We start from the raw sequence: 8324 nt of genomic DNA, 5'->3' as shown, positions 1-8324 counted from the left end.
ATGGCCAGGTAAGCTACTGACGCATAGGCATCTGACCTACTGTGCGCTCCCCTCTACGATCGAAGGAGAAAGCTGAGTGCTGCCTGCAAAGGATTCTCTCCCGTACTGGCCAGAGAACATGGCAGACAAAATTTGGTGATTTGTTCTAGCTATCCTGTTAATGAGTCGTTTCAAAAACTTGATGCTGCCGCGTGTTCCAGGGACAATGCCTGGCAAGCGCCGGTGGATAGCGAATTTTCACTAGAAATTGGTCATGAGGGCGTTAAATACATTTTGAGAAAGGTACTCCTTATTTGACAGGTACACATTTCGTCTAGTTGTGCGAAAGCGGCGATAGGCAGCTGGGGTTCAGGGAAGGAACTGAGAAGAAGGTGGAGGAAGAAGAGGAGGATTCGAACGACACCTTCCGGCACGCGACAGCCGCAGTCAGAGTCGCCACCAGTGCCTGGGCCTTGCGAGGAGCCTTCCCTGATATTGGTGAGTCGATGCCGCATATTGGTACCAGAGAACACGGCTTGGAACACTGCTCGGCATCAGCGAGAGGCGTTCGAGGCTGCCGAGCGAGCAGGGCGGTCGTGCGCAGTAGGGAGAGCCAAGTGTGGCAGCTGCTTTCATCGGCGTGCCATTCAGGCTGGACAGCGGCATTCCCGGAGGACTCAGAGGGCTATTCTGGGCAGCCAGCTCCAAACCCCATAAATTTATATGACAGTTTTTGCGCCGGTCCAGCACCGACGGCGCCGCCGCGCGTTTACAACGCTAGCGTTTCGTCATAAGTTGAGACAGAGTCTGTGACTCCGCCTGAATCTGTGGCGCACTAATTTTCTGCAGGTCTGTGCTGCCCTGGATATACAGTTATCGCTGCGAGCGCCCACCAGGTTCTGACTACTTAACTCATCCCGGAGACTGCTCGTTTTTAGCGCGGCCAGTATTATAAGGGGAGGGGGGGGGGGGCACGGTCAAAATGCAGGGTCGATCCCTGCCGCAACCACGTGCGATATTCGGTGTCATGGCCTAGTGTAAATGCGTCCTGTCTCTAACCTAACAAACGCGGCTTCGGTTCCGTTTAGATTTCTCTGTCATGGTCCTTGCTACTATCTATCGTTTTGTTTCTTTTGATAGCAAAGTTTAATACACTAGCAGTACTTAACGCGTTGCCAAAGTGCATAGTTACGCCTACTGCCTCAGAAAACGGGCGCGGCGTGCGTGGCAGGGAGCGTCATGTGACAATTCACAGAGAGAGAATTTCTTTTTGAGGCGAGGAAAGGAAGCAGTATTTGTCTCACTTGTCAGGTAGGCGCTTCAACCGCGCCGTGAGGGAAGGGATAATAACGGAGTGAAATAAGGAAGAGCCTAAGAGGAGGCGTAGTGGTGTTCTGCGGAGTAATTTCGACCAACTGGGGATCTTTAACGTGTCTTTAGATCGCACAGCCCACGAACGCCTTTTGAGTTCCGCCTGGATCGAAACGTGGCCGGCACGGTCCTCTGGCCGCGTGGTCATGCAGTATAGAGTTGGAGCGATGAGATGTCACTACTTCACAACAAGGAAGGGCTTCGGAGAGCGACTGTGGTGCGAAGGATTGAAGTACATCGAGTTGGCCAAGTTGGTCACGGTCGATGGCCGTGAAAACAGCGTGAAAAAAAAGAAAAGAAAAAGGACCACAAGAAGAAAGAATCGACGAGTGTTTTGGTTTCTTGGTTTTGTTTTCTCGTCGGTTTTTGATAAGTGGTGAAAGGGGTCTGTAGCGGTGTTACGAGAAAGCCGGAGTGGTGCAATAGAGCTGTCGAATACGCCGTCTGTCGAGCAGTTAGATGTGGAAAGAAGGTTGGAGATGGGATTCAGAGAGTCTTTCTATTGGCCCAGTGAGCATTTCGCTGTTAAACTACCAAAGCGCCAACTGTCAGTTTTTTAGCGAGAACAAACGTATGCACTCAGTTTGCGCTTTCATTCCCTTGCAGGTGGAGAGTCGGCGGCGCAGGCGCACAAAACCGAAAGGAACCGGGCTTCTTCGCAAAGAACGTGCACAGTTACGTACGCCGTTTCGACTTCCAATCGCATTTAACCAACAGCCGAGGAATGATCCGCTTCGTTATTTTGGAGTGCATGTAGTGGAACAGAGACGACAAAAGAGAGCGTCGGGTTGTCGGCGTACCCCGTGGGCGGTTAGCACCGGAAAACATACGGAGGGTGGCTACCGTGGATGGAGGGCATCGCAAGAGAGGCGGAATACCCAAATAGAGGACGGTTTTAATGTAAGCAGACGGGTGTGGCGGAGCGGTAGGAATGCGTAACCGGAGTATGGCTACCCCGGAAAACATTGTGTTATGGTGGTTAGCTTGGAAGGAGGAGAGAGGTTGTGTGGCAGAGAACAGAGAAGTGTGACACGGTGCATATGCGGGCAGTTGCTCATACACGCGCACCGAGCTCGAGGAGGGGAAGGTCTAAATTTCCATGAGAAAAGAGGCGGGGGGGGGGGGGGTTCAGTGTATACGGGAGGAGCGGTAGTCATGTTTGCTGTTTTTATCTTGTGGTTTTTTTCACCACAAAGCCATCTATGAACGGCGTGTCTCTTCGAGGATACATTCTATTTTTTCCGAGGCGCTATCTAGTCAAAGGTTACCCATCCTGGTTTGAATAAGACTGCTACGAATTAAGGGGCGTGCCTTGAGAAAAGCACAGGGTGTGTAGGTAGGATCACTGCTCAGTATAATGCAGTTCGTCTGTGATGAATTTAAGCGATTGGTGACGCTGCGAGCGCTAAAAGTGGATGTAAACACTAGCCACGACTTTTGCCGCACCAGCTCACTAAATGGAGTGGCACACTCCTTTTTTTGCTGGCGCTAGTGTGGCACATTATATTTTCTCATCGACTGTAAATACCTTTCTTCCATATGACAATCGAGTGCATCCATAATATTACTGACAGATATACAAGATCTTCGTGTATTTCACTTTATCTGGTATAAAAACTACTGTATTGACTTCACACTGGTCTCTTTCCTGCCTTCACAGGTTTGGGCCCTGATTGCAGAAGGTCCTGTCTCGATTGGAGTTCTACATTTGAGTTTGTGCACGCTTCTATAGAACTTGATGGCTTCTCTTCCGAAGGAGCGAGCGCAATCCGCGTGCTCAAGATGCGACCCGGAAGACCCGACAAGAGAAGAATCATCGGGACTCGAGCCTGGACCTACCGGCGCCTGTACTTGGCGAAGGGCTCCCTTTTCGGCTGGATCTCGACCCAGGTTCCGACACGAGCAGCGAGGGCAGCGCTGGGGACCCATCGCCTTGGGGGGTCGAGGACTGTGGACGAATTTCCATACGTGAAAATCAGCAGGGCCGAGATGAAAAAACAACGTGCCCATGCTGGCAAACATTGAACAAATGCTGAAGTTCGTGGCTAAGAATTTGACTGAGAAGTCCGTGGTGATGCCCAAAAGTGATGCTGAACAAGTTTCTGGAAGTCGAGCACATTATAAAGCGTAAATGTGCAAAATGCAGGAGGAAAACCGCCGTCTTAGAGCAAGAAGTTCACAGGCGAGACGAATTCATCAGGGCGAATGGCCTCGAGCTGAGTGGGGCTGGTGCCGGCCTTGGTCATTCAGCAGGCATCCGAGCCATTTGAAGATATACTTCGGTGCTTGCAAGAACAGCAGCAGAACGCATGCCTTCCGGACAGCTCGCAAAGGCAGGCGCAGGATGCTATGTTGAGAAAAATGCTTAGGAAATGCACGGAAGGAAGAAAAAAAGCGCAAGCACAAACAGAGGCGAGCTGGAGTAGGAGCACGCTTGGCTGAGGGAAAGGGCGCTTAGTGTCGACAAACCCCGTTCACTGCCCCATGACACACGCAACAGAGACTGAGGACTGGGAACATGAGCTGAGAGCTGATGACGTAGCAAAGCCTAGAACCCGACAGCACTGAGATACCTCGAGAAAGCCATCAATCGCCTCAAGAGGGGCATTCGTGAAGGCCACATGGAAGACCCTGACTGATGCGTAGGTGCACCGTTCAGTGCAGCCTGCAGTGGTGCAAAATTGCATTCCAGCGAATAACCGGACTGGTCCTTGCTTCCACTCTACCCTTCCTTCTCACTGCTACGTTTTGACGCTGGGAACCCTCTCAAGACGTGGCGTTCATTTGCTTCAGACAAGATTTTCCAGGGCATTTTGGGCGTTAATAAAGAGGCGTCAAATCCCACTGTGGGGTTGGTCAATGGCCAGAGGAGGAGATAGCCTGGAAAAATGCTTTCCTGGCCCTTTATCTTCAAGTGTTGAACGGACGCTGACTACGAATTTAAGCCGGCATATTTATTAATTACTGCCTACAATAGAGTCCATCAAGCATTCCCCGTCATCCCCGCCATGAATTTAAATCGAGCCGCGGGAACAATTACTTTATATTCAGCACCAAATTTCTTACAAATAAAAACGCATTTCGTTCAATAGACCATAAAAAAAATGGGAGCAAAGAAAAGTTCTAGTGCTTAACGTAGTTAAACCGAGTTTAGACGTGAGGAAGCATGTGTCTTTAGCCTGTTTGGCTCATGGTTTTGCTTTGCTCGGTCGTTGGAAACGTTCTCGAGGACGATATTACCCGGGTTGAGCTCGGATCAAGGTTAAGGTGATGATCTGATCTGTTCGCTCCGCATATGGAAGTTGATGAAGACGACGATGTACATATGCGTCAGCGCTAGAGTGAGTTTTAGTCTCCCTATAGAGAAAGACGAGGGAGATTGGGCTAAGTATTGGGCGGCTGGTCCTGTTTTTCCTTTTCCCCCTGTGCCTTTGCACCTTTTTTCTTTGTGTGGATAACACACGCGGGGCGTTTTGAAATCTCAGGTAATGTCTACGCAGGTCTCCCGGCCAGGGGAAGGTCCCCCTGAATCGGCTTCCCTACCACCTCATGAGATTGCTCTCTGGAAGCTCTTCAACGCTCTGGCGTCCAGCAGCATTCCTGTGGCGCTGTAGGTGCTAAAATGATGGTGGTTCTATCAAAACTGACCATCCAGCTTGAGCCCATTGTATCACCTGTGTGGTACCCGGCGGGCATTGGGGGATCGAACCACCGCAACTCCCGCATGCGAGGCGGATGCGAAAAACCACTAGGCCATCGCTTCGAGGGACGTCTAGGGTTTGTGAAAAACGCCGCATATCAAGATTATAAGGAAACCACAATTAGATTAACACGTCATTCTCTCACATCTTTAACGACTTGCGCACTCAGCAGATGCCTTTCCTTGCGAGAGCTTTTAGAACTAGAATACAAAAATTTTTTAACCCATAAGTCACAATTGATCTACTCGAAAATATAGGCACCATTAGATCACTTACGAGAAAATGTAGCCGGTAGTAAATACATTAGTTTATCTATATCGAGCGTATAGTCATTCTGCTAAGCACGGGTAATTTAGACGTCCTGATATGCACTTTAGGTAAACGCCGCGAAGCAATGACGTAATTCTCATAGACGCATCAAGGATGGAAACACACGAAGCGGTCAATTGCTTCATGACTTCATTGGAATGATATGCAAAGAATAAGTGCCCTGTAGAACAGCTTTTTTTTAAATGTCGTTGTATATACTTCATTGAAATATTCTTTCGCCACATGAACTGAGAGAAAACGTTGAATTCTACGTTCGTGCTATTTCCATTGCACTTGAAAATTAATACCTAAGCGTTTCGCAATTGGCAACGCCCAGCTGAGTGAAAGCTACACCCTTAGCGATAATAAACTTACAGGCCAGTGGCGATACTATAGTGTGCTGTTATCGCAGCGCAGCTGTTGTGTAAGATCTCTATGATTTGAATGCAGAAAGTCTGTTATTTTTATATGATAATTTAAGCATTGGATTTTTATGGCACACAAGAAAACTAAGGCCATCACTGCCATGATTGGAGCGAGACTGGCACCTTCGTGCGGCTCCGTGGCACTAACTCGAGTGAACTGATGACACGGAGGCGACCGCCGTTTGTCATCCTTGGTGATGACGTCACTATTCAAGTGATCGATGCGTGCTCACGTCATGGTTCTGAGAAGCAATTAGAAAGTCGGAGGGGTGACGCGAGTAATGACGTCTTTTCTATCAGAACCGGTCCGAAGCTCTATATGAGTCGCGTGATCGGTCTTTGGTCACCTGATCAGCGATTGGTCACGTGATCTGGTTACACCCCCACACTCACGCCGCTCAACCACACACGAGCCTTTAGAGCTGCGCTGTACCGGATGCGTATGGAGAACAAATAAGTACGCTTGCAACGGCTGGAGACGAAGGAGCGAAACAAACGGCGAAATCGGAGCAGAAGACTGAAGAGCGCAAGTGAGTTCTTGGATACACTCATATGCCGCGCCTCAACGGAGTGTTCTGCGGCCAACATTTCAAAGCGATGGCTGTTAGCCGTTGTGCGACCAGATTGCGCGGCTTTCGTGGCCGCGTTTTTTGCACTCGCGTTCATGATTGAGCTGAAGCATTCTCATGACAGCTCTAATTATAGCACAGAGACTAGGGAGCAAAAGTTCTCAGGGGAAACTATGGCTAAAGGTGTCTAATTCCGAAGAGTAACGCAATTTCTCCGCTTATACCGTTTCCATCTCTCCCGCTCTTTTTCTCGTTTTTTTTTTTTGCATTGCGCCTCCTCCGCCCGCGTAGAGCCATACTAAAAGATATTTCAATAGTCCCCTCGCGTGAGTCGCGGGGGTCCCTAGGAATACCGCCGTAAGCTATATCCTGAAAAAAAAAAGAATAAAAAACGCGTCTTAAAAGGAAGAGCACACAAAAGGATACGAACGGCGTCTAATTTTCCGCGCGCCATGTACAGAAGATGGCTGATCTCAAGTCTAGCTATACCATACACTGAAAACGAAATCAGCCGGTGACCGTGTTACTGGGACCAAAGGAAGCCTTTGAAGAAACTGAAAGGTAAGGCGAAACATTAAGTTCCATTATGAGGAGTCCTCGCGATGATGCTCGCCTCAGAGCGTCGCCATGAACACCTCAGCAGCCTCCACCATCGACACGATCTCAAAAGAAAAGAAAAAAGAAAGACATACTTTACTATAGAAAGGCCGCCGCGGTGGCTCAGTGGTTATGGTGCTCAGCTGCTGACCCAAATGACTCGTGTTCGATCCTGGTTGCGGCGGTCGCATTTCGGTGAAGGCAAAATTCTAGAGGCCCGCGTACTGCGCGATGTCAGTGCACGTTAAAGAACTCCAAGTGGTTGCAATTATCTGGAACCTCCTACTATGGCGCCCCTTATAGTCTTCGTTGCATTGGGACGATAAACCTAATTAAAATCAAAAGAATAATTCCCGAAATTAAGGGTTTAGTGATGTTGTGAAATCCAAGAAATATATATAGAGAGAAATTTGAACCACTCTCTATTTTTCTTTTTATTCATCTAGAACAGGATTTGGGATCTCATAAATGTAACAAATAAAGATACAAAATTTTAAACCACTGAAGGAAATAAAATGATGCAAATAAATACACAAAAGCTTAGTTGAAACAATGTGAAAAACGACATAAGCACTCTCAGAAGTACGACGTCGCTCCCACTGCATACACACACGCACGAAAAAAAAAACTAGAAACAAAAGTGACACGCTGAACCACAGATGAGCATAACAAACGAAGACTTAAACTTCAGATGCTAGCTCCAAGAACTTCACCGTAGACCATTTCCTGTGACTGACTGAACGCATTCCTTCGCTTTACATAAAGACATAAAGCAGCTCCTACCAATGATGTCACGTTCGAAACACCTCAGTCAATGTAAACCCTTTCCCAGTTCACTCTCATGAATTTAATTTCACAGTGCACTAAATTCCAGCATACCCTCTGTGCATGAGCTAGCATGCACGATGTCCAAGAAAAGCGTTTAAATATATTCGGTACCTTGACTGCAGTGTTTTTATAGCTGTTATGACATTGGGCAAACACAGCAGTAGGTAGAGCACCCATAATTATCCAAGTTTGTTTTCGCCTTCGGACGAAACACCTCACCGCTCGCCTCGCTCACTGCAAACTGAACCAGAGAGCTGCGTTGGCTGCGTCCGCCTTTCGCCACCGCTGTTAACCAGGTGGCGCCACTCGCGCGCGCCAAACTGCAGCGCACGGAGCCCTTAGAAAGCACACGGATAGGCAACAGTACCTTCATTACAAGAGCTGCTGCCACCACGCCACTGCAAAACTTCAATTCCATATTCCCAAGCCATCAGATTCAAACGGATCTGCTCACGACCAGAAGACTTCGAAGAAAATTCTAGCCGTACGCGGGAGGTTCTGAGGGACCAGTGCTATCCGTCCTCTATTATTGATGATGCCATTAG

The 8324-nt window shown here is 48.5% G+C and overlaps 1 long non-coding RNA gene across 1 annotated transcript; it reads left to right on the top strand.

The window, feature by feature from the left end:
• On the top strand, nucleotides 1-3023 carry LOC144120678 (uncharacterized). The gene is made up of 4 exons (XR_013312467.1): nucleotides 1-8; nucleotides 329-477; nucleotides 1957-2029; nucleotides 3011-3023. It is a non-coding gene; the product is annotated as an uncharacterized LOC144120678 (long non-coding RNA).
• The last annotated feature ends 5301 nt before the right edge of the window (nucleotides 3024-8324 follow it).

Source organism: Amblyomma americanum, chromosome 1, assembly GCF_052857255.1.
Source record: "Amblyomma americanum isolate KBUSLIRL-KWMA chromosome 1, ASM5285725v1, whole genome shotgun sequence".
Lineage (NCBI taxonomy): Eukaryota > Metazoa > Arthropoda > Arachnida > Ixodida > Ixodidae > Amblyomma > Amblyomma americanum.
The sequence above is the reverse complement of the archived record's forward strand: the minus strand, read 5'-3'. Positions and strand labels throughout refer to the sequence as shown.